A 27944-nucleotide genomic window follows, 5' to 3' on the forward strand; every position below is an offset into this window, starting at 1 on the left:
GGTTGGTAACTGAAAGAGTGACTCTTCAAATATTGATTATTTATTAAAGTAGCGTATATTATATACTATAGTTAATATATATCAAATACTTTCAGTAGATATGTACACATGTTGTTTTTACTACCCAATTGTGTACCATAAACAATAGAAGCTTAATATAATCTCTAAGTACATACAAAAATGAAAGATTATGAAAAGTGCTTACTACAGTTTACCTCACTCAGCGTCAGCTATTATTACAAGGCATTTTATAGATTTCAGTAGAAAAAATTAATAATAGTGTAGAACCATTTCCTTTAATGTTTTGAGGCATACTAAAATATTACCAAAAAGAAGTTAAGTTGTTTTAAAATTTCTATTCACTATATATTTTTCTGTATATTGTACTAATTTTATATAATTTTAAATAACGAGCTATTTGAACAGTATCAAGAAGACTACGCATGGCTCTGATATCCGTCATAGACCAGTATAATCTGTGCACCTAATCACTAAACATGGAGGTTAATCGTAATAATTTATACACTTTAATGACAAAATTTGTAGGCTCTTTTTAAAATTACACATTCTTGCATAGTTTTCTTACATATTCTTGGACTTTTAGTGTGGAGTGGGTGGTGAAGAAAAATAAGAACTATGTTTTTATTTAAAGATGTATAAAAATAGCATAGTTTTCATTCATTATAAATCAGAATTTAGCAGCCATTGGAACATAGTCCACTGCTGACTGCATCTCAGCCCATGTGCCAGCCCATGTGCTAGGCCATAACTGATGGAAATGTGAAGATATCACTCCCATCCATACCCTTCCAATGATCTTCTCAGGATTCTTTGGAAAACTGTCTATTTATGAGCCAATCCTATATTTATTTCTATTATAGATCTAATCCAATTACGCCAGCAACTACAAAAAATATTTCCCAAAACAAAAATAGAGAGATGTTTGCAGTTTATATTGTTATGAAAAAGAAAAGACAAGCAAGGGGAAAAAAACAAAACCAAACCCCAACCCTTGGGCTCTCAACCCAACTGGTAATGTTGGTAGCCTTTCTTCATAAAATTAGCAACTAACTTTAAATAATTAACACAAAACAGAAATTAAAATAAGAGGAAGGGGAATAGTCTAGTCAATAGCATTATTTTCAAAGTTAGTCCTGTTTCTCCTTGCAGGTATTATCCCCAGACCTTGTTTTACTTGGTTGCATGTGTAAAAACTTGGGCGTCTCAGGTAAGACCAACACCCCATCTAATATATAGAGGTGGACTGCTCCCATGTCTGGAGGCGGCATCTACAAAGTTAATCACTATTGATATACTTGTTTTCTGGGAATGTATCTAGTCCCCTTCCAAAATCAATTAAGTTTTGTCTTTACCATGTATTTTTTACACATTGCAATCATAACTCATAATAAGCACATTTTCTTTAGTTTAAACAGCCTGGCATCATACAGGACAAGATTCCTGATCATCTTGGCTTTTTTTGGTACCTTCTCCATTCCATTGTCATCCCTATTGAGATGTTGTGACCAGAACATAGTTGCACCATGCATTTATTTAGCAGCATGAACTGATCTATTATCTAATCCTTTTTAAAATTACAGATAGTCCTCAACTTACAACTATTCACTTAGTAACCATTCAAAGTTACAACAGTACTGAAAAAAGTGGCTTATGACCATTTTGCACTCTTATGACAATTGCAGCATCCCCATGGTCATGATCAAAATTTGGGTCCTTGATAACTGGCATGTATTTTTGACTGTTGCATTATCCCCAGGGTCATGTGATCATCATTTGTAACCTTCCCAACTAGTTTCAACAAGCAAAGTCAATTGACGAATCTAGATTCACATTACCGGCAAATGAATCACTTAACTACTGTAATGATTCACTTAACAACTATGACAAAAAAGTCATAAAACTGTCCTGCTGAATAATGAAAGTTTTTGGCTCAGTTGTGATTGTAAGTGGAAAACTACCTGCATCCTTACATGGAATTTGTTTATTTGTAATTGCTGCATGCTTTGTGATTGATTTCATGGAATTATTTGCAGTAAGTCAAGATCTCACAAGATAGTGTCAATTCTTCCAATAGTTAATTTCCTACCTTACTATAGGTGAGACATGAATTCCTATCTCCACTGTGCTTCATTTTATACTTGCTAACGTTGTTTTTGCTATTTAGCGGCCCAGTCACCAGGTTTGGAGAGATTCCTTTGTGTTTTTACCACTTTGATTTTATTACCTCACTGGATTTTCCTGACTCAAAATCATTTATGAAGAAGTTGAATAGCCCTGAGGCCCAAACAGATTCTTGTGTGACCTTGCTTCTTTCATCCATTGTGAAAATTGCCCATTTATTGTTACTCTTTGTTTTCTGTTCAGCTAGGCCTCCAGCCCATCAGGGAACCATGCTTGCAATCCCATGATTTAAGAATGTTGGATGAAGAATTTGTCAGAAGCTTTTTGAAAGTCCAAGTACACATTCCATGTCAACAAGATCTACTCCATCCAGATAGATGTTTGTTTCCCCCTCATCAAACAATTTAAGCAACTTAATGAGACAAATCTACCCCTATAGAAGTCGTAATGGCTTTTGCTTAGCAAGGAGTACTTCATCATTTCAGATCCATCATGGCAGCACCTGTTAGTGGGCATCCACTCACCTGCTGCCTGCCACATCCCTTACCTTGTTGTTTTTTATTATTTTTTTATTTTTAAACAAACAAGAACAAACAAAAACATAAAACACATAACATCCTTCTTCCATTTCATGTTGTTTGGTTACAAGATTTTGTGCGTCCTTTCCATGGTCACCACTTGCAATTATATATCGAGTCACAAATTGTTCATTTGGTAAACATAGATACATTATTGCTATGTGTCAATTTTTCAACTATAATTATTATTCCTTAATTTTAAACAAGGTATTCTAAATATTGAATCCATACATGCAACAACATTTTGCATCAATAATTCAACTCCAATTATTATTCCTACATTTTAAACAGAATATTCTATATATTAAAATCATACATCCGTTACATCGTTCTAATCTGTTTAACAATGCTAAACCCTTATAATATTGCATGTATCATTCTATTATTCTTGAAATATAAAAAGTTCTCCCACTTTTCCGGTTACCATGATTTTTTTTACTAACCATTGATAAAACAAATCCCAAACCTTGTAAAATTGTTCATCTTCTTGTTCTCTAATTTCAGATGTCAATTTACTCATTTCCGCACATTCCATAATTTTTTGAATAATTTTCTCCTGCATTGGTATTTTCTAATTTTTCCAAATTTTTGCAAATACAATTCTAGCTGCTGTTAAAACATTTACAATCAAATATTTCAATTCTCTATTATATATTTCTGGTATAATTCCCAATTAAAAAATTTCTGGTTTTAAGTCTATATGTTTTTGTGTCATTTTCTCCAACTACGTGTGAATCTTAGTCCAATATCTGTTTGCTTCTGCGCAAGTCCACCACATATGGTAATATGAACCTGATATCTGATGACATTTCCAACACTTTTCTGATTTATTCTTGAACATTCTTGCTATTCTTGTTGGCAGTAGATGCCACCTGTAAAACATCTTATACGAATTTTCTTTATATTCTGTTGACATTATCATTTTATAATTTTGAGACCACAATTTCTGCCACATCTAATTCAATCCCATGCCCAAATTCCCCCTCCCGCCAGCTATCATAGTTCCTTTAACTTGTTCTTCTTCTAATTTAACCTCTAGTAAGTGTCCATAAAGTTTTTAAATTACTTTTTCATTAGTACCCATCAAAATTTTATCTAACCAGTCATTTTATTATAAAAACTTTCCTCTTTACGATCCTTGTCATATCTAGATTGTATTTCCACATATGAAAACCAGTTCATCTTTATATCTTCCTTTTTTAGTTTTTGCATAGATTTAAGTTCATCCTCTGCATTCAATATTTCACATATCTAACTGTTTGTTCCTTTTTGTATATTATTGTGTATGAAAAGGCTTCAATAATTGATAGCCAGACTGGAATTTCTAAATAATATTGTCTTTTAATCTTCTCCCAATTTAGTAGCAAGGCCTCCCGTAGACATCCCTTGCCTTGTTGTATCACTGCCGCACACCAGCTGTCCCATTCATGTGAATGGGACTGTTGTTGAGTCAACAGTGGGTCAGAGGAGGAACTGCTGCGGGACAGAGATCACAGTTGCTCTTTAAAAATTATTATTTAAATTGAGTTGATTTAAATCAAGCCTTTTTATTGCCGATTTAAACCATGATTTAACTTGTGCTTTATTATGGGGAAAGGGTGAATAGGGGATAGAGTTATGGAGCCAACATGCCATATGTGGGATGGGAAAAAAAACTGTACAGATATTTCATAGGTACACCACTGAAAACTAGCTATTTAATGACTATGGAAACCTCAAAACAAGCATTTGGGAGATTTGGTTTGTTTATCAGTTTTATATTTTCTCATAATGGGACTGTAGGAATGAAGAATGCAGGCATATCATGCATAAGAAAACTAGGGGAACCTGTGTGAGTGCAAGCTGTTCGGGAAGAACAGGAATAAGCACAGAGGGATGCAACCCAACCATCAGAAGATGTGGAAGATTAGTTCCACAGAATCGTTATGGATAGTTTTAGTAGACTTAAAATCAAACTTAATAATGAAAGCCAAAAACTGCTAGGGATCTTAAGTTAACCTAAGAATATCAGAGAAGCATGCAAACAAAGGAATGACATATAATGGGGAATGATAATCATCTGTGAATAAACTTCAGATTCCAGTAGTGAGAAAAACCAAATTGGAACTAGTCAGAAGAAAAATAGCACCACTCTAGCAGAAACTGATAAAAAGGAAGCTTAAGAGAGAAGGTGAGCGGTTTTTACTGTTATGATTTTTATTGTATCTTGTTGTTCTGTTTTTATGGTGTGAACTGGCCAGAGTTGATTAGAGTTGGACAGTGCTTAACTTGAGTAAAATAAATAATAAAAAATGTCCAACTCCTTCAAAGTATCTGGAAGCTGTATAAAATAACAACATTGGAAGCCAAATAGAATGTATACCCTGCTGCAGAAAACAGGAAAAATTAACAAGGAAGCCCAAGAGGCTACAGGCAAAGCACTGGCCAAAAAGCATGAAATTGGTCAGCAAAGCTGTTCAATTACTAGACTGAATACATAAAATTCAGGAAGCATGTAGATATGGTAGAGAAACTGAGCCATCACCATGGATGACACAAGACAAATTACTGGTACTAAATCAGTATTTTCAGGAAACAAGTCTGGCCAGTTGAAGCAAACAAATGGAACAAGAAAATAAACTCTAAAACAACTTTTTCAAACTGTATTCCATAAAACTCCTTACTTCCAAAAGAATTTGAGAGGTTTCCATGACAGTATAAGGCAACAAACAAAATCAAACCTCTCTATTCAGAGTTGTGAAAGGCATCCATAGTAGTTTTTCTAACTTACACGCCTAGTTAGGTTATTTTCAGAAGCCTCACCAAATAGGGAGTGTTTGTGTGTGTGATTATTCATAATTTTGCCTATTGATTAGGAATTCTGTGATTATTTTTTCTTAAGAGACTCCATGGCCTGAAAAAAAAAAAAGAAAAATGCTGAACTATCATTAGGCTGGGATGGCTTTTGAACTTTGGGCAAAAATTGTCCTTAAAGTCTCACACTCGTAACCCGTAATACTGGAAAGTGGCCAAAGCAATTGCAATTTATAAAAAGCAATCCAGAGGGGCTCCTGGAAATTACAGGATGATTAGCTTGACATACTCTCTGGGGACATTAGCAGAAGATGTAATCAAAGATAAAATTTGAAAGAAAATGCTCTTTAAATGTAAGGATTCATTCTTGCTGGTAGTTAGAATCTTTAATATTATTATTTGCAAACAAAATGAAGGTTTCCTATTTAGCTTGCAGAGCTTAGATTCATTGGATGAGTTTACCAAAAATGTAAATATTGCAGAATATACAGTCTCATGCTACATAACTAAGCTCCATTTCATGCTGAATAAACTAAATTATTAATGTATCTTAAATAGAAAACTATCTGTCGATAGACTTTTACTCCAAAAGTATTTTATTAAAATAAATTTGATAAAAATAAAAAAAATCCAATTTAAATAAAAAAATCCAATTTAAATAAAAAAATCCAATTTAAATAAAAAAATCCAATTTAAATAAAAAAACCATATTTTTTTTTAAATCATTGATTTTTATCCACCCTGATAGTAGGTCAGGGTGCTAGACTGTAGAATCTATGTAATGTAGCAGATAAAGTAAGAAACACACAATTTAATGCAGTGTCTGGAAAATTAACTAAAAATTACAAAGTGGAAAGTAAATGAGAACAAAGAATCAAAAGATGCATTCTGAAAGAAACATCATGGAAGATATTTAATATAAAAAAAGGTTGCTAGTCACACAAGGACTGTTGAATGCTTGCTTGATAGATACTGCCATGAATTTCATGAACTCTAAAGAGGATAAGCCTTGCTTCCCAACCAGAGTGCCCAATTTAAAATTTTTCCTAACTTTTACCTATACATTGATGGACTGGGTTATAATAATAATGGCAAAATATTTCAGAAATTCTCTTTAGTTGAAATTTCTGAAGAAGGCATACACCCTTTCTTAATTCAGGCAATGGAGAAATATGAAATAATGCTAGTACGACTTTTGTTCTGCCACTTTTTCTTCAAGAAAAAACTTTTAAAATCAAGATGTTTGACCTGAATAAATCTTCAAATTTGACACTACTCCATGTGAACAAGTATAAAGGATACTTTAAGTTCTTTATCAGACAAATTGTGGTTGGAATATAAATTGTGTTTATCCTGAAGAAAATAATTGAACTGTAGTTGCCATAAGGCTGCATTCCTCTGTATATTTAATCTGGTTTAATTCCAGACTGAAAATGAATGTTCTATATACCAAGAGTGGTTTCTTGGCAGATGAATTGCAATCCTAGATTTTCTACTTGGAGACTCATTAAACCCCAACATTATAAATAGGTAATTGTCATATTATTAGAGCTGGTATATGGAAGGTCTTAATATTATTTTTAAAGTTCGTGTTATAAACAGAGAATATCATGCATTCACAGTTTCATTATCCTAAATCCGGTGTCTTACTCACAAAGCCTTGATTAACCAAAGCTATAATAAGTGGTAAAAGTTAATAACTGTTGTCCCAGCTGGGAATAATGGTAATGTGTTGTGGTTATGACTTGAAATGTAAGAGAAGGAGATGGTAAGAGTCATAAGTAAATCAATAAAACTAAAAAGAAAAATGGGTGAAATTAAAAAAAATTGTGAAATTAAGAGAAAGAGGAATTATGCAATGTAGGTAATCCTCTGTTAACGACCATTGTTTAGCAACTGTTTGAAGTTATGAATAAGGAGACTAATGGCTTGTTTTCAAAATTGTAGTCCCAGTGTTCCTGTGGTCACCTGTTCACGATTTGGGGCACTTGGTAACTGGCTATCAATTATAATGGTCACAATGCCTCACAATCACATGATCACCAGAAACCTTCATTGCTGGCTTCCAGCAACCAAAGTTAATGGGGAAGCTGGCAGGAGACCACAAATGGCATTGTAACCATGTCATGAATCAGCACAGTTATATAATGTTGCTCTTTATAACTATTTAGCTTAGTGACAAGAAGTTCTGGTCCAAATTATTGCCATTAATCGAGGACTACCTGTACTTCGGAAGTGGCCTGATCTTGTGGAGTTGAGTTTAATTATAGATATAGTTGCTGTATATTGAAAGATCTAAAATGCATCTCAGAAGACATGGATTGATGTCCCTAGACTGTAGAAATTCATATGTTAATGATACTTGCATGTTGTATACCAATATGTGGCAATAAAAGTATCAGAGATAGGATGTGGGAAAAATTATGCAGTAGATGTGATGTGGTTTAAAAATTACTCAGGTGACACAAATGTATGGATGGGATGAATGACTGCAAAAAAAGTGTTTGGGTTGTTTGGAAATCCGAAAATAAATGGACATGGTGACAGAAAAAGAACTGTTTGTTTTGAATAAGTTAAATCATGTTTATAATTAATCATAATTTTATTCATACATAAAGGAATGAGTCATGAATAATTTGATTTTTTATGATGAAAGGTTAAGAGTGCTTTAAACAGTGAAAAGAATTGTATTACAGAGTGACACAAAAATGTATGGAGTAACAGTAATGGAAGGATGAAAAAAGATGCTTGGAATGAAATGAAAGGCTGTGGATAAGAAACAATGTGTAAAAGAGGATGATTGCTGCAAGAATGAAGATGAGAAAAAGCTCTTCTATAATGTGCATAAAGAAATTGGGAGGTAAAAAACACAGTCAAAATAGCAAGGAATAGTCAAAATTAAGAGACAGAGAAAATGAGGAATAATTTGATAGAAATGAAACACTGCTTTGAGGGAGAATGGAGAGGACTACATAATAATCCTCTAGCAGATTGAGTGAAATTAAGAATAAAAGCAGTAAAATGATTCAGGGGAATTCAAATTTTGTTAGGAAGGATTAATTGAATAATATGAATGATAATGATATATCAGAGAGTGACATTGAAATGAATTCTATCAATATTAGTATCCTGAAAAGGAAATTATAGATGCTTTTGAAATTGTTGAAGAAGTATAAGATTGCAGGTGTGGATGGTGTCACCCCAATGTTATTTTATTTATTTACTAAATTTATATGATGTCAGTTTTTATTTTACTTATTTATTTACAAAATTTGTGTGCCACTCATCTCTCTGTTAAGCAAGTAGTGCCTGAGAATTATAAGAAAGTTTGGTTATTCTACAAAAGGAGTGAAACATTATAGGGTATTAGTCTTAATTTTAATATCTGGAATTAGCTTTAATTGTGCCTGGCAATGTGCTTGGGAGAATTCTGGTTTGAAATGAATGAAAAGTGAGAATGAGCAAAATTTGAGACTTGCAGTTTATGCTGGACAGGAGGTGTGCAGGACGTATTTTTGCACTCAAGTCATGCAAACAGATGAATCTGAGTTTATTATATGTTTGTTTTAGGGTAAGAAATAGGGTTAATGCAGGGAATGCTTCGCACAAAAATAATTGAGAAAGTTGGTTGAGAAGGGAAGGACATGATTGAAGCAAAGAATATGTGAGAATAAAGTTAAATGCTTTAAAAATTATTGAACATTGAGCGGGGATTAAACAAGAATGAATTGTGTCCTCTTTTATTTGTTAGCATTTAAATAGTTAAGTGAAAAAGTACATACAATATTTTTTAAATGTGCACATATCAATATTTCATCTTCATTCAAGCAATAAATAATTATTCAATCCCCCCTGAAAAATCAACTTCAATTATTGAACAAGAAAAATTAACGGATAGCTATTTCCTTCTGTGAAAAAAACCACATTATATACTCTTTAGTATCTAGCATTGAACTATTTGACAGAAACAACCGAGAGCAGGTCTTTCTTGTAACTATTTATCGGTCTTTACATCCACTTGTGTGTTGGGAGGGGGGGGAGTTTTTTCTTACTCCTCCATGCAGATTTTTTTCAGCTGTGCAATGTTTGAGGCAGGCAAAACCTGTTTCAAATTGCACCACAGCATCTCAAATCTATATACAACTAAAACTCTTAGTATCTGTCTGATACTTTGAAACCTTTAATTGGGCGATATGCTGCATCATAGGGCAAAATTTTATCAAAAAAGGTACTTCAAATAAATTTACAGAATATCAGGATCCTTACTTGAGGAAATGAAAATTTGGGTTTGTTTTCTTTTTTCTTTTTTGCTACTTCTGTGCTGCTGTTCAGCACTGATGTGGGTCTGCCCCTATCCTGTGATCCTCATTTTCAGCATTTTCTGCCAGATTTTCACAAGTCTTTGGGGAACCAGAAAGAAACTGATATAACTGCTGATGCTTCTAGGCTCCTTCCCACTAACAAAGTTTTTACTTATGGAAACTTATAGATAAAAAGTCAACAGAGAAAATTGCTGAATTCCTTTGCCAGTTGCTCACTTTCTCAATCTCTAACAGCCACTTACCTGCCTGTTGGGGCAGGAAGGCAGAGCAGAGGAAAGAAGAGAGAAAGATTTATGTCAGCTTCCCAGAGTGAAACTCAGTGAGGAAGATGACAGGAAGTCAGAAGTTGCTCCCACTCCCACTGCTGTTTTTACCTGCTTCTTGGTCATTCTGTTTAGGTAACACTGAAATGACGCAATGATTTGTGGGTTGTCTAATAGGATTTAGATCCTTGCTTTGACATAGTCATTCCAGAACACATCCCACGTAGATCGAATGTATGCATCTTCTTTGTAATGGTAGACTCATGCACTTCAACATCAATAGTAACAAGACTACTTGTAGGTAACATGGTGACATTCTTAGAGGCTTATTTCAGCATATTCCATTCTACTCTCAGGCTGAATTTGCTGACCTGGCCTGGCCTGACCTGGGTGAAATGGCAGTTGTTTGAAATCATCTGTAGATGATCTTCTGGACAGTGGAATGATTGATTTCCAGTTGTAACACAATCTTATTAAATCCCTTTCCAGAATCATAGGCATCTGCAACCTTTCTGAAGGCCTCAGAGAGATATCCCAGGAATAGAGATAGCAGAAATTTTCATGTGGTTTCGGCGGGAGGGGCTACAACTAGGTTTGTTACAGCCTGATTGGTCCAGAGATTTTTCTTAAGTATTCTTTCCCTTTCAGCCCCCAGTTTCCCTCAGTCTTTGGTCCAAGCACTAACTGTGGCTCCAGTGAGGTACAATTAAAGTATTGATTCGATTAATTGGCTATCCTAAATTTGATTAAAACAGACTGTGGCCAAAGAGACTGTTACAGTCTCATGGAGAAAGGCGGGGCTTGCCTCCTACCCTATGGCCAGTCAGTAAACTGCTGGCTCCTTTAGAGCTCAGCAGCGGCAGTGTTCTCAAGTTATAGTCTCTGCGGCTCAAGCGCGGCCTCTAGCGACTTAAGATTTACTGCTCGGCTGATCTGCTTTCAGCGCCGCCGGCGGAGCTTCACTGCAGCTTCAAAGAGCTGCCGCGGCCTGATTTACTATCGGAGGCCGCGCCTGTTTAAATTAGCTGAACAGCGTGACCCGAGGAGGCTGGAGGACTGTGAATCCGGGCGCAGGAGTCTCAAGGACTCGGCTCGTTGTGAGGCTAATCCCTCAGAGCCAATTTTCAGAGCCCTACGATCACCCGTTTCATCATCCACAAGACGCGGCTGCCATTTTTGGTGTGACTTCGTGGGCGGCGGCCTCTTGCCACAATACCAGCAGCGGCCTGCTTCAGGGCTGTGGATCGGGGCCCACAGGCGTCAGGATTCACTTAGTGTCTGCAGCACGGCCAGGGATTGAGGCTGGCAGAAAATCGCAGTCCATCTGATAGACATGTGAGTGAGGCATGGCCTCCACAATTCCAGAACCACAGACTCAAGGAGATCTAGCAGAGGAGGGCCAGGGCAGACTTAGGCCCAGGGCAGCGGCCTACAGCCGATCAGTGCCCTTCCAGAGCAGCCGCTAGAGATGAATCCAGAAGACAAAAAGCCCTGGAAAAACAGGTGGCTAGGGCAGAAAAGCTGACGCAGGCAACTAGGCCTGAATCCTCCAGCAGATCTAGATCTCTGATTGGACCCCATTCTCAAACCTCTGAATCGCTCCATAGGGGCTTCAGTCCTTCCTCTCCCTCTATTTCCCTTGCAAGGTCCCGCAGGAGGGTGGCTTCCCCTTCTCCCCCATCTCACCTAGAACCCATAGGGAAAGGGTGGAGGACCCGGGAGAAGGGGGATCCCGGGACTACCTACTAGCAGCCCCCTCCGAGGGCCTCCATCACGGGGCCCTTCCGAGGAGGATTTAGAGAATTTAGACCTGTTGCCTGATAGCATCAGGAGACTCATCTCTGTAGCTATATCTAGGGGTATTTCCTTGGGCCTAGCCCACAGGGACAGTTCTTCCCAAGCGGTGCACAGACCACCGGCAGTTTCCAGGTGGAGGTCCCCCTCTTCTTCCAGAGGACACAATAATCTTAGGCCTCCTTTCCCTTCAGTGGTCAGTGAGGATTCCATTTTGCGGGAGGTCATACACCCAGACTTGGGGTTTTCAGAGGATGAGGATTCTGCTCATCCTCATTCCCAGGGCTTTTTCCTCCTCTGCTTTCAAGCCTATGTTGCACAAGGCCAAGAAGACGACTCAGATTGGCACGGGGGCTCCGCCAGTCTTCCAACACAGGGATCCCAACTTGGCCATGTTTATAAATCCCAACACGGATAAAGAGGAGGTCCCAGCCCCTCCCCTTTTCCTGGAAGTGGTACAGAATCAGTGGGCGAGGCCTTCTTCGTTGCCCAATCCCGGAAGCAATGATAAGCATTATTACAATATGGAGCAGGCCTTTTCCCAGGCGCTGCAACTTCCCCTGGTTTCCTTAAGGGTGCGGCAAACCTGTGCTCTCCCCTGGTACACAGGTTTCCCACGTGGGATCTCTCCCTGGTTCTTAGAGCCCTTACAGGTGCCCCTTTCGAGCCTTTGAGGACCGTGCACCTTAGGTTCCTGAGGTGATTTTCCTTGTCGCCGTCACTTCAGCTAGATGCATTTCCAAGTTGGGTGCTTTGTTGTCCAAGGAGGATTTGTGCCAATTCCATCAAGACAGGGTTGTCCTGAGACTAGATTCGACCTTCCTGCCAAACGTCAACTCCCTATTCCATAGGATGCAGGAGGTCATCCTTCCCAACTTTTGCCCCTTTCCTTCCCATGAGAGGGAGGTCCCCTGGCACCGCCTAGATGTCCGCCGCGCCCTACACATTTATTTCAGGCGTACATCTCCTATCAGGCGGTCAGAGGCCCTGTTCCTGTCCTTCCAACCTAGGTCACTAGGGGCTAGGGTGTCTTCTGCCACCATAGGCAGGTGGGTGCGGCAGGCCATCATGGAGGCCTATCAGGCGGTTCACCAGGTTCTGCCACAGGGCATCACCGCCCACTCCACAAGGAGCGTGGCTACCACAGCCGACTGGGCTACCAGGGCTCTGCTGGAAGATATTTGTAGAGGGCCACCTGGGCCTCTCCACCTTGATTTGGCACTATCGCCTTATTCATTTCGCTTCAGCAGATGCGGCCTTCGGCCGTTGGGTACTCCCAACAGGTGGCAACCTCCCCTCCGCCGGAATCAATGACCTGTCCTGGGACTTAGCTTGGGTATGTCCCTGTTGTAGCCCCTCCCGCCGAAACCACAGGAAAAAGAGTGTTGGTCCTTACCTGAACGTTTCTTTTCTGTGGTAGAGGTGGGAGGGACTACTTTTCCACCCTTGGTTTGATCAGATGGGGTCGGGGTGCTCGGTATTTTTTTCTCGATATATGTGGTGTTATTTCCTTACATAATGCTGTCAGCTTCTCCATTCGACCTTGTGAAACTGGGAGCCGAGAAGGAAAGGAGGATACTTAAGAAAAATCCCTCAGTCTCTGGACCAATCAGCCTGTAACAAACCCTGTTGTAGCCCCTCCCGCCTCTACCAGAGAAAAGAAACGTTCAGGTAAGGACCAACGTTCTATCTGAAAATGAATGGATCAGAAAACAAGGTATTTGTGTTTGGCAGAAAAAATGGCGTTAGTGATTTCAAGTTATGCATAAATAACGAAAAATTAGCTTGGGTGAATGAATGCTAGAGATGGGAAAAGAAATGGTGAAATTTTAAAACATGCCAGTGTTGATAGAAGGTTAGTAGATAGCATGTGATTTGTTGCAAGGAATGAATGTTTGTCAAAAATAGTTATGTATGAGGGATGTTGGTTTTGCTGGTGTTATTTATTTCCTTTCTGTCTTTTATATACTGCTATAATCTGGATAGTGGTGGTTTATGGAGTATAAATATTAATATGAAAATGAGATTCAAGTATGATAGAAGAAAAAGACATTTGTATGTTAAAGTAAAAAGAGATAGGGTCAGAAATTAAAGGGTGCTGAATAAGTGAGTGATTTAATATAATCGTGAGTCACGGTATAAAAAATAAACTTTGAGTTGGTTCGGTCATACTGTACAGAGAAAATGATGAAGACCAATGTATATATAAAAGACGAATGAATGGGGCAAAAGGAAGAAGACTAATAACACTTTGGTTGGATTGTACTTATAAAAAAGAAAGAGGTGGTAGTTAAAAGGCAACACATAAATCATTGAATAAATGTTTTAGAAGCCTGGATGATTTCTATGATAGAAAGTTCTGGAGATGTATGGTGAATCAACTTGGTGTTAATTGTTTTTAATTATTTTTAACTTTAATGATTTTTAGCTATGTGTTTTGTTCTATTTTTGTATATACTATGTATATTGTATATGGTACATGTTTTTAATTAATTAATTTTAATTTAACTGTACCATGTTAATTATTAATTAAAGAAATTAATTTCTTTGGCTTGCTATTTCCTACTCTGTTTCTGTGGTCTTCATCTGGGGCTAATCTGAAAGGGAATATGGAATATGGAATATGAATATATGATCTCTGTGCAAATCTTGAAGTTCAAGAAGAAAAACCTCTGAAGTTGTTCTCATTGCATTCCACAGAGAAGTTGCCAAATATAATGGCTTTAAAAGGTCAAGTATTAGCACTTCAGATTGTTCAAAATTGATGAAAAACCTTTAAATATCAAATGAGTTTCTGATAGTGTTCTTATTTTTAAACAAAACTTGTTCTCCTGTGCACTGCTTGGAGAATCCAAGCGTGAGTTTAACTTCTGTCTATTCTCCCACAGCGCACAGAGAACGACCATTCAGGTAAGGCAATGGTCTTTATTTTATTTTTGTTTGGAGCGCTAGTTTTGTTTAGTAACTAAAGCACCAAGCTGGAAAGTAGGAGAGTCCAAGCATGGGTTAATTCTGTCTGAACTGCCCTGGACTGAATTGAAAGATCTTTAGCCACACCTCCGCTACTGGCACCTCAGATTTTTTCAACTCACTCCAGCCCAGTGGACATTTCCTAACGTGGTTCCTGCAAAACTAGTTACTTGGACTTTCCAAACTAGCCTTTCTGTGTATTTTTTTTTATCGTTACCTTCATTTTACCTTGTAGAGAGCAGATGGGTGAGCGTTTTGAATTTTTTTCTCGGAGTGCTGAAGCCCTCGTGATCAGCTTGTTTCGTTTCGTTTTGTTTATTGGTTTTGTATGCCGCCCACTCCCGAAGGACTCCAGGCGGCTCACAATAAACAGGGGAGGGGATAAATAAGATGATACAAACAATATTAAAAATACACAACAGTTACAATTGAAACGGGGCTGGATACTTCAACAGCCCCCAGCCTGCCGGAACAGCCAGGACTTAGTAGCTTTACGGAAGGCCGGGAGGGTAGTAAGGGTCTGGATCTCCACAGGGAGCTCGTTCCAGAGGGCCGGAGCAGCAACAGAGAAGGCTCTCCCCCGGGGGGCTGGCAGATGGAACCAAGGCCAAGCCTGTGCGATCGAATCGGTCTTTGGGAGGTAATTGGCAGGAGGCAGTCTCTCAGGTACCCAGGTCCGATGCCATGCAGGGCCTTATAAGTAACAACTAGCACCTTGAAACGAGTCCGGAGACTGATGGGCAGCCAGTGCAGCTCGTGGAGGATAGGTGTAACATGGGTGTACCTAGGTGCACCCACAATCGCTCGCACGGCTGCATTCTGGACTAGCTGAAGTCTTCGAACACTTTTCAAGGGTAGCCCCATGTAAAGCGCATTACAGTAATCCAGCTGTATTTTGAGCTCAGCGGCCAGCGGTGTGAGGACCCAACCACTTGCGCTATCACCTCTTTCCTGTTGAGTGTCCAGTTGATTCCTCAGCCGGCTTCTTCATCATGGCAGCCATTTTCTTGTTAATTTGAAGGCGGTGGCCATTTTGGATTATCGCCTTTTCAATGTGGCAGCCATTTCACCTCATTTGCTTGCATCGGCCATTTTAAAGCGACTTTCTCTGTTTACCTTTCGTTGGAGCCACCCGACTGACCCTGCTCTCAGCAGATCGCAGCGGGAGTCTCTTCGTCTGACAATCCGGCGGGTTATTTTCCCCACCAATTGTGAGGTTTACTTCCTAGTGTGGCAGCGGAGTTTTTGACCTTCCCTTGGCCATACTCCTGCATTTATTATTTGCAGGGTTCTGGGAGCCTTTAGGCTAATGCCACAAGAACCTCTGCCTACCAGCACCACCAATCCTCTCCTCGCTCCACTCTACAGTGTCTCTACGTAACACTAGGTGTTGAGTGAGGCAACTCCTGCCTGTACAAGGGTAATTGATCAATCCTACCATGGCAGAGAGAGCCCCCAATGAGGCAGACCAACCAGTGCCATCAACCAGTAGGGGGTGTGCTAGGCAGGCCAGCAAGGTGGCCTCAGCAAGCACCATCAGGCGGATGGGGAGGGAAGCAGGCCAAGACGCAGGACAAGGTGGCTCTAAGGCTAGAGAAACAATTTTATAAGGCTCAGCGATAATCAATAACCTTTCCTCTGGAGAACCTCGCAGGGAGCTCACTTAAGGCACCAGTCCCTGTCTCCATTAACTCTCCCATATCTGACAGTGAGGATGAGGGCCAGGAATTTTCCTCTAGTTTCTTCACAGTCTCCCAGACCATCGATGGGGGATTATGCTGATCTCTTCCATTGCCCACTTGAAGCAAAGGAAGATCTCCCTTCTGTCATGCCTTTGGCTCCTCAGGGTCCATTGTCCCAGCCCGCTAAACAGGTCAGGCCGGCAGAGGATCAAGGACCCACCCTACCCCCGGAAATGCAGGAGGTGATAGCCAGGGCCATCTCCCAGGGCATACCGGAGATCCAAATGTCCCCGCAGGTCTAGCTCTGCTAGGGTTTCCCCTCAAGAGCCGGCCTAAAGGTCAGCTTCCCCTCATTCTTCGCTGGATAGCGAAGACTCAACTGTGGATGAGGATGTCTTGCCCGAGCAGGAATTCTCTGGGGGCAAGAGTGCTATCCCAGACAGGCCAGCCTTAGCGGACTCTAAACATACTTCCTTCAAGACTATTTTAGGCATGGCCAAAGCTGCCACCCACTTTGGTGCCTCTGTACCTGACCAGACCACTTCAGCTCTAGCGGATCAAAGTGAAGGGCTTTTTGATGAGCCCATCATTCCACAAGAAATTGTGCCAGTTCCCAAATTATTTCTAAATGTGGTACAGCGCCAATGGGCTAAACTGGGCACCCTAGCCACTCCTAGTAACAGCGATAAAAAACTTTATACAGTGGATTCTACCTTAGAGGACCTATTAAATCTACCTCAGGTGGACCCACCGGTTCAAGCCCTCATATCTTACTCAGTCTGACCTCCTAGAGAGTTTCATGGTGGAAGACAAGAGGACTGAGAAAGCCTATCACAAGACCCATCAGGCAGCTGCCTGGGCCATAAAGACGGCCACTTCTGCATCACTCATATCTAGGGTGTCTCTTCTCTGGCTCCGCCAACTTGTCTCTAAACTCCTGGTGGGCGATAATAAGTCGAGTCAGGAGTTGAACAAAATTATAGCAGCAGGAGAATACACAGCAGATGCTACTGTTAATTCCTCTAAATTTGCATCCAGGGCCTTGGCCTCTAATGTCACTACTAGACGGCTCTTGTGGCTACGCCACTGAAACGCTGATATGAGGTTCAAGTGGAAGTTGGCCTCTGCTCCCTTCAAGGGAGGGAAACTTGGGGGAGGCCTTGGACCTAGTCCTCATTGAAAATAATGATAAAAAGAAGGCGGAGCATAGAGGTTCTGGTTTTTTTTTGGAAGCAGTCCTTTCGTGCCTCCGAACCATCTACTAGCACTGGACAATACCACCGTCCATATACGCAGGGTTCTGACAGGCCCCAGGACTGATAACTCTTTTGGGATAGGGGCCGACAACAGTCCTTTTCCAAGCAGCCCTTTCGTGGTGGATTGGGCTCCAGGCCCTTCCGTCGCTACAAGTGACGACCAGCACACTGTTCCCATCGGAGGCCACCTGCAGCTGTTCCAGGACCGATGGGAGCAGACCACGTCAGACCAGTGAGTGCTCCAAACAAAGGAACTGGGTCTGACCCTGGAATTTGTCTCTCCTCTCACCCCCTCCTTCCCAACCAAAAAGGCCCTAATGGAGCAGGAAACCCAGCACCTTCGGGAGATAAGGGCCATAGAACCAGTGCCAGCGGGACAAGAGGGGTCAGGCTTCTACTCCATCCTGTTCCTGATTCCAAAGAACTCAGGAGGGTGGAGGGGGATATTAGATCTAAAGAAATTAAATTACCATCTAGCATACAAATACATCAAAATGCAGTCCCTTCGATCAATACTGGACTGCATCAGACCAGGAGATCTGCTGACGTCAATAGATCTCAGAAGTATGCAGTGGAGTACCCCAAGGCTCTGTTTTAGGCCCAGTACTCTTCAACATCTTCACCAATGATTTGGATAAGGGAACAAATGGGGAACTCATCAAATTTGCAGATGACACCAAGCTGGCAGGAATAGCCAACACTCCAGAAGGTAGGCTAAAGATACAGAAGGATCTTGACAAATTTGAATATTGGGCACTATCTAATAAAATGAGATTCAATGGTGAAAAGAGTAAGGTTCTACATTTAGGCAACAAAAATGAAATGCACAGGTACAGTATAAGTGGTACCTTGCTCATCAGTAGTAACTGTGAAAGGGATGTTGGAGTCCTAGTGGACAACCATTTAAATATGAGCCAGCAATGTGCAGCAGCTGCCAAAAAAGCTAACACAGTTCTAGGCTGTATAAACAGAGCAATAGCAATAGCAGTAGACTTATATACCGCTTCATAGGGCTTTCAGCCCTCTCTAAGCGGTTTACAGAGAGTCAGCATATTGCCCCCAACAATCTGGGTCCTCATTTTACCCACCTCGGAAGGATGGAAGGCTGAGTCAACCCTGAGCCGGTGAGATTTGAACCGCTGAACTGCTGATCTAGCAGTAGCCTGCAGTGCTGCATTTAACTGCGCCACCTTGGGATAGAGGGATAGAATCAAGATCACGCGAAGTGTTAATACCACTTTATAATGCCTTGGTAAGGCCACACTTGGAATACTGCATTCAGTTTTGGTCACCACGATGTAGAAAAGATGTGGAGACTTTAGAAAGAGTGCAGAGAAGAGCAACAAAGATGATTAGGGGACTGGAGACTAAAACATATGAAGAACGGTTGCAGGAACTGGGTATGTCTAGCTTAATAAAAAGAAGGACTAGGGGAGACATGATAGCAGTGTTCCAATATCTCAGGGTTGCCACAAAGAAGAGGGATTCAAACTATTTTCCAAGGCACCTGAGGGTAGAACAAGAAGCATTGGGTGGAAACTAATCAAGGAGAGAAGCAACTTAGAACTGAGGAGAAATTTCCTGACAGTTAGAACAATTAATCAGTGGAACAGCTTGCCTCCAGAAGTTGTGAATGCCCCAACACTGGAAGTCTTTAAGATGATGTTGGATAGCCATTTGTCTGAAATGGTATAGGGCTTCCTGCCTAGGCAGTGGGTTGGACTAGAACACTCTGCTATTGTATTGTATTGAGAGGATACCTCCATATCCTAGTTTGCAGGGCTCACCACAGGTTTCTGAGATTTTATTACGCAAGCCACCATTATCAATGCAGGGTTCTGTATTTGGCCTGTCATTGCCCCCCAGGACCTTTATAAAGGTCCTGGCAGCTGTAGCAGCGTCCCTGAGGTCACATCCAGTGGGGCTCCAGTCGTCATCTTTCCAACAAGCAGTCCGAGACTTCCAGATGACGAAGAGAATTCTTCCAAGACCACAGGTTCTCCGTCAACCTGGAAAAAAGCCACCTCACTCCCACCACCAGGTTGCTGCATCTTGGGGCCATAATAGACACTGCCAGTTCCCAAGACTTCCTATCTCAGGAACAGATTTCCAGCATCAGACACCGGTCCACCAAGTGCGGACTTCATAAAGTGTGTCCATTGCCCTGTTGTCAAAACTCCTAAGCAAATTGATCTCTTGCCTGTCGATTGTGCCGTGGGTGAGGTTGCACTCGCGACAGCTACAATGGTGTCTCCTGCCCCACCAAAGGGCCTTGTTCTGCCCTGTTTCCTACAAGGTTCAACAATTCCTGCAGTGGTGGCAGTCTCCCGCCCTGACCAAAGGCAGTCTCTTCCGCGAACCAGATCGTCTAACCATCACAACAGACGCCAGCCTGTTCGGATGGGAAGCCCATTTCAACAATCAAGTTGCGCATGACAGGTGGTCTGCCAGTGATTTCAAGCACAGCATAAACTGGCTGGAGCTAAAGCTGCGAGACTATCTCTTCTATACTTCCAGTTGACCATTCAAGATCACCATTTAATACTCCTCATGGACAATGTAGCAACCAAGTCGCATGTCAACCGCCAGGGGGGCACCCGATCCAAGTTGCTGATGGCGGAGGCAGAGCACTTGGGGAAGGGGGCGGAGAAGCATATATCATCTCTTTGAGCACAGCACATTTTCGGAGTGAGCAATGTTCAGGTGGACTGGCTGGGCAGTCACCATCGATCGTTTGGAGTGGTGTCTGCACCCGGACATCATCTTCCAAATAACACAGAACATTTGTGAATAAACCCAAAGTTTAAAAGTTGTATCCAACAGCAAATACCACAGAAAGTTCAGCAGTTGCTTATATAAATATAATTTTTGCTGTTTTGTGTGTGTGTGTGTGTGTGTGTGTGTGTGTGTGTGTGTGTGTAGAGTATTTGTAGTATAGTCTGGATGGTCTCTTGTGACGAGCCGATGGACAGAGAATGGAAGCAATTAGCTTCCTCCCATAATTGGGGCATACCAGGGGTTGTGACTTTATATATTCCATCACGACAGAAACCCAATATTTTTACTGTTGCCTTTTTGTATTTATGTATTTATGCCTTTATTTATTTATCAGCAAAAATACAACACATACATACATACATACATACATACATACATACATACATATATACATATACATACATACATACATACATACATACATATATATATATGGAGAGAGAGAGAGAGAGAGAGAGAGAGAGAGAGAGAGAGAGAGAGAGAGAGAGAGAGAGTTCAGTATTTGAATAGCACTTTAGTTAGTTATTAGTTACACACGTGTGGGATTCTACTGGTTTGGACCGGTAGTTCCGACAATCAGCTGAGAGTGTACCAGTTCGCTCCGACGATCAAGTGGACCCGCCCCCTGCACTATACTGACCTATATCTTCTCAACTTAGTTGTGCAGTAGAGCCGATTGCCTCAGCTGTTTTCCTCTCCAGCAGTAATGCGGAAGGTAAGTTTTCTCAAAACTGCGTATGCATATGCAAAGTGCAAGCTCACCGAACCGTTTATTAAACCAATAGGATCCCACCATTGGTTACACCCATTCTGATTTGTTAAAAAAATGTTCATTAAAATTATAATTTAATTATCTGGCATTATTTATTCAAATGAATAACCCAGGTAAAATTAAATACGGTTGTAAATGACTATTTTCCCCATATAGATCATATTTTAATTGTAGTGTTGACTTTTGACCATGCTCTAAAATCTGGTGAATATCAGATGGAGCCCTGGGGGTGGGTTTATCTGAACTAAATGTTTGTGCAAATTGAGGTGATTTTTAGGGTCGCTACTAATGCAACCTAAAGGGTGTTTCTTCAGATAGTCAGAAGACCTAATCTCTGTGGTTTCTACCAGGATAAAGAATATCCCTGCTGATTTATCTTATTTTCCAGCTAGGTAGCAAAGAAGAGTCAGAAATATTTTGTCACAGAAAAAAAACTCCCAAATATTTCTTCAATCCAGCTATCTCCTGACTTTCAGTAATTTACATTTAAACACAGTTATTTATTGTTTAAAATGTAGATTTTAATGTAGATTCCACTCTTTGCTCAATTAGCCCAGGTCGCTAATTATGTCAGTTTAAAAATCCTTAAGATTTATATTGTTTTAGTAATTTCTTGGATATATAAATCTGTTTCAGATTTTCTGAACCATTTTGTTTGCTTTGTTTTGTATATGCCTTTTATTCGTATCTCTTCTTTTCATTATTCCTTTATCTGTTAATAGATAGCAATAACACTTAGACTTATATACTGCTTCACAGTGCTTTGTTTACAGAGTCAGTATATTGCCTCCAACAATCTGAGTCCTCATTTTACCACCCTTAGAAGGAAGGAAAGCTGAGTCAACATTGAGGTGCTCAAAATTGAACTCCTGGAATGAGCAGTGAGCCTGCAGTCTTGTAGGCTAACCATTGCACCACCATGGCTCTTAGGATTTATATAGGACAAAAAATCATTATTCCTAAAAAGTTGAAAAAAGTAAAAGATTAATCATATTGTCCTTATAATAAATTTATTAAAATTTAACAAGTGAAACACCACACCACAGTTGTAGAACTGTAGAAAGATCGGTCTTTTATTTTTCCTTTTTTTCACAGCATTTAATGTAAGAAATACATCATTATTCTGGTTTCAGCCTCAATGGTAGAAAACAACATTGGCATATCCAATGTCTACTAAACTGTACAGCATTTTGGATTCAAGAGTGTGAGGAGCTCTGATAGTAATATTTCTTTGCAATTCTTTAAAGAAATAATGGTGTGCAATACCTGTTGAAATACAGTCAGGAGATTTCTTTAAAACGTTGCATAGAAATATTAGAGATACTACATTTGTACTCCTGTGTGTTGCAAACCACAATTTGGGAATTAAATGTCAGTTGCTGCATTTAAGGCCCTGTTGAGTTGGAAATTTATTTTAAATATCAGTCATTGCTTTCAAAATAGACAGTATATTTTAAGAAGTAAACATTAATAACAAACTAAATAGATTAAATAAATCTATTGAAGACTGAAATGTAATACAGTATTTCTTTGAAAAGTTATAAACATTCATTATGGATAGCTAATTATAATCAAAAGTTCAGTAATAAAAATTTGGATTGAGATATACCAGATCTCCTAAAAACAAATGGGTCAGAGGACATAATTCCTTAATCTTAGTAGGCACCCAGAGAAGATGGGAGAAGAAACATGTAGCAGAATGCACAAATAGAAACAGACTACATCCCATACATACTTGAATATAACATTGTCAGACAACTATGAAAGGACAGAGCTTCTGTTATGAGATGATACGTGTGATTTCGGTATTATTGTATTTAGGAATGTGAATGCATGCGTTTACTCAGTAGTACGTACGGGTCATTCCTATAATTTTTTTCATTGAAAATGTCACTTCTGCTTAGACGAATTCATAATGTTCTTTCACTTGTTACATAGTGTGTTCGTAGCAATTAATGAACTGACTTTTTATCTTATTAGGGCATCATCACTCTTGTTTGGATAATTTACTCTTGATAATGTGCATGAACTATGACAGAAATGTTGTGGAATTGATTATGCTAAGAACTGCAAAAGGACAAAATAAATATTACAAGGAGAAACTGGCTTAGTAGTTAGACCCAATATTTATTAACCTTCAAAGATATACACTTATCCAAAGTATAGAGGGTTTATCTTGCAGTAAGAATTTAAAATGAGACTTCTGTTCAGTGCTGAAAGGGTTGCTTTAGGAAGCCATGTGAGGCTGACTGAATTCATGAATTCCCAAATGGCAAGATCCTTTGTACGAAATATTCACCTATTGTATCAAGTATTCATGATGTTCAGCTCTGCAATGAAATTAATTTTGGGAGCCTGACAAGGTCACATAGAATAAGTCACTAATTTTAAGTGACTATTTCATTTGTATCTTCCACTAGTTCTACATCTCCCGCAAGACCTCTGGAATGTAACAACATGACATTGTCTATGTGTTGAACTAGGGAGATGCTTAGCAAAAACAGTAAAAATCATTGCTACTTTCAAAAATCTCTATAAAGTCCAGGGAGAAGTGAAAAGTTAGTGGCGTTGGTGATCTTTGTGTGCTGCAAAAGCTGTAGAATAGTTAGAGCCTTTCTCAAAGTTGCATAAATTAAAAGATGTGCTTTTTGTAAATTTGGAGAATATCCTGAACCTGTAAATTGCTTGAAAATGTGTCAGCCCTTTTAGGGAGGATATATAGAATGGACAATCTAAGGGCTATTGGGCCTCTCCTTTATTGTTATAGGGCAATGATGGCGAACCTTTTTTGGATCCTGTGCCAAAAGCAGGGTGAGCGTAGGGGGGTCGTGTGCAGGCGTGCATACCCATAATGCTATTAGTGCGACACCGCCCGCACGCATGTGCGCGTGACCAGCAACCCCCCTCCCGCTTTTGGCATGGTTTTTCACCCTCCCCAGGCTCCAGAGGCTTCTAGGAGCCTGGAGAGGGGGAAAACAGCTTCCCCCACCCCCACCGGATGCCTTCCGGAGGCCACAGGAGCTTCCCTGAAGGCTCTGGAGGGCGAAAAACAGACCTATGGGGAACACGGAAGTTCAGGAATGGTGACTTCTGGTTTGTCCATAGGGCCGATTTTCAATCTCTGGAGCCTTCAGGAGGCTTCCCTGAAGGCTCCGGAAAGTGAAAAACGGTCATACGGACAAACTGGAAATAATTTCTGATTTGTTCATAGGGCTGTTTTTTGCTTTTCTGAGCCTTCAGGTAAGCTGCCTGAAGGCTCCAGAGATCGAAAAACAGACCTGTGGGGAACCCGGAAGTGACGTCTGGTTTGTTCGTGGGGACGATTTTCGACCTTTGGAGCCTTCAGGAGGCTTCCCTGAAGGCTCCGGAGGGCAGAAATCAGCCCCAAAAGCAAACCGGACGTGACTTTCAGTTTGTCCGGAGGGCTGATTTTAGACCTCCAGAGCCTTCATGGGCCTTCAGGAGGCTTCCCTAAAGGCTCCTGAGGGCAAAAAATGGCCTAAGAGCAAACCGAAAGTTACATCATTTGAGGAAAACAGCCTCAAAACAAGACTGAAGTTAGCTGGCCAGCGCACGCATTCATGCTGGCCAGCTGACAGGGCAACGCCTCACGTGCCCCAACAAATGGCTTCGCATGCCACCTGTGGTACGCGTACCATAGGTTTGCCATCACGGTTATAGGGTATAATAACAGAATCTTGAAAGCCAACTCCATGAGTCTTTATCTCCTCTTATACCAAAGTAAGTCAAGAAAGGAATATTAGGGGTCTTCTACTTGAGTTCCTTAGTCACTTCCTCATTTACTTGTTCTAGAATTTTTTCATACAATAACCATACCCCTCCTTAAGTAAAAAATAAGTCAAGACTTTGATTATGCAGTCATGATTAACATCACCTGCCTTGATGTCTCTGTTCTGAGGCATGCAATTCTGGTCTCTGCTGGAGAAATTTAGAGAATGGGAAAATTCTAGGGGATTGTTATTAAGGTTCCTGTTTAAGGGGAGATTTTTCTTTTCATTTTGGGTAAGTTTTTTTTCTTTTTCTTGCAAAATAATAACAGACAGCATACTTCGGTAATTTGGAAAATAAAGCACTATACATTTTAAATGTTTGTATACACAAGGAAAAGGAAAGTTAGGTTTTAGGGGTCATTAAACCTAATAGATAAAAATTGAGTGAGGGAGTATTTCCAGTATTAAAAAAATGAACTGTTTGGAAATTGCTTTTTGGTTATGGGAAGAGAAAATATTTTAGGCATTTTCCATTTGCTTCACAACTTTAGTATCCATTTGTGGTGGCAGACTTTTATATCATGTAGGTACCAGTTTTGATTGAACTTCTAGGTTGCTTGTATAGTATCAGAAAAATGAAGTCAGCCTGTTAAAAGGGTTGCAATTCCTCTACTTCCACTCTGTGAGTCTGCAGATCTATGTTTTCTGCTGATAATTTTTGCAGACTGTAAGCTGTTACTATCTTCTAATTGCTGTGAAAATGTTTGCCAACTAAGTTTTGAATTAACTGGAAACCAAAAATGAGTAAGATTCATGATAGGAAACAGATAGCAAATCTGCATGGCTGAATGTTGCCATTAAGGCCCATTAGCTTAATGAAAAAAGCTATAGCGTAAGAATAAATTCTCATTTCCAGTATGGGTTGTATAAATTTGACCAGTATTTCTCATACTTTTTTTTTTTTTTGTAAACTTATTGGACCTTGCATAAACTTACAACTCATTATGCTTGGGTTTATGCCAGGCAGGTTTTCATTCTGTAATTTCTCATTCCTGGACAGCTTTTACAAATATCACTTCTATTCCAAATACTATTTTTATGCTGTGAACCTGTTTCCTATTTTCTTAAATCACACATGGATAACTTGTGAAGAAATAATAGAAGAGGGGAAATCAATCTGTTTAGGAACTCCTCCGTCCCTCAGCCTTCGTACTTGGATTTGTATTACTAGAGAAGTGAAGTTAAAGCTTCTCTTCCACCCTCTGACTCCCTTTGCAACTGCAAAGGGAGATATGCTGCTGGGTTGACTTTTTCAAACACTGTGTCAGCTATCATATATCTTTAGCATGGTGGCTTTATCTACAGGTACTGTGGGCAGTTGTTGGCCCATTAGTAACCCAAATCCTGAAAATATCTGTGAAGGCTCTTTGAATTGTTTCCCACTCTTTGTTAAGTGGTGAAAATAATTCTTTAGATGTTCTTACCCTCCTGGCTTATATTATCAGTCAGTGCCTTTAGTATACGAGAAAAATGTGATAACTTTGTGGTCACTTTCTCAGATAAATAGAATTCAGATAAGAGTATTACATTACATTCTTGAAAGTGCTTTAATAGGAGCACTTAGTGATAAAAGAATGATGTAAGTGGGGGGGGAGAAAACAATTCAAATAGTTAAACATTTTGTGATAGATAGATAGATAGATAGATAGATAGATAGATAGATAGATAGATAGATAGATAGATAGATAGATAGATAGATAGATAGATAGCAGAGATAGCAGAGATAGTCCTTGACTGTTCATTTAGTGATCATTCAAAGTTATAGCACCACTGAAAAAAGTGACTTATGACCATTTTCACACTAATGGCCATTGTCACATGATCAAAATTCACACACTTGACAACTGGTTCATATTTATGCGGCTGCAGTGCCCCAGGATCATATAATCACCTTTGGTTATCTGATAAGCAGAGTCAAATGAGGAAGCCAGATTCATTTAACAACTATAGTACTAAGTTAAGAACTTCTGTGATTCACTTAACAACTGTGACAAGAAAGGTCATAAAATGGGGCGAAACTCACTTAACAAATGTCTCACTTACCAATAGAAATTTTGGCTCAATTGTGGTTGTAAGTCAAGGACTACCTGTAATCCTAAATTCTTGAGTGCCGAAGAATAGTTGCTTGTAAATAAGAACATGTTTTGTAACAAATATAGCCATATATGATTGAAATTCAATCACTGATTAAATTTGACAAATGAGTTTTGCCTATTATTTTTCCATCATTAGTAGAGATATTTCTAAAACATCTGACTCATTTTATTTATTTGCAATGCAATACAAATTACACTTCCAATTAGCATTTTTCAGTTTGCATTATTTACTGAGCAGTAATATGTTAGTCATTTTATCTGCCAAGTGAATGGGTATAATGGAAGATCAAATTGTGGTTGAAGCTTATTTTGGTGTTGGGGTGAAGTTTTGTTTTGTTTAGGTCTTATGTATTTGTTTTACATTTTATGTTATTTTAGCTTTAATTATTACAAATTGTCACAGAATGGGTATTGGCTTACCTGATATGCTCAATCTCTGGGAAAATGGAGACAGCAGTCATGAATGGATTAACTCTGTTATCATCCAATGGGACTGAGTCTGAAAATTTGCATATCCCGCCTTCTTTATTGGCTTCTATAGCTTTGATGACGAATGTGATCTGCAGACTGACATGCTAAGACATCTTCAACGAACACTCAACTTCGGACCGGACCTCTTCATAGGGTGGGGATGACTGCTGTCTCCACCTTCCCAGAGATTGAGTGTATCAGGTAAGACAACGCCCAATCTCCATTGTTGGTGGAGA

General features: G+C 39.8%; 1 protein-coding gene across 6 annotated transcripts in view; it reads left to right on the forward strand.

Annotated features, from left to right (window-relative positions):
- SFMBT1 (Scm like with four mbt domains 1) overlaps positions 1-27944 on the forward strand; it is a 109069-nt gene that overhangs the window by 8700 nt on the left and 72425 nt on the right. Inside the window, exon 4 of one of the 6 annotated variants that reach the window (XM_087709153.1) lies at positions 4503-4890. The exons of the other annotated variants lie outside the window; for them this stretch is intronic. The gene's annotated coding sequence lies outside the window, so the exon portion shown is untranslated. The remainder of the gene's footprint in view (positions 1-4502; positions 4891-27944) is intronic. 6 annotated transcript variants of the gene reach the window in all.

This window comes from Thamnophis sirtalis, unplaced genomic scaffold (genome assembly GCF_051295495.1).
Source record: "Thamnophis sirtalis isolate CommonGarterSnake01/CBP01778 unplaced genomic scaffold, rThaSir2_p1.2 scaffold_3, whole genome shotgun sequence".
Taxonomy (NCBI): domain Eukaryota; kingdom Metazoa; phylum Chordata; class Lepidosauria; order Squamata; family Natricidae; genus Thamnophis; species Thamnophis sirtalis.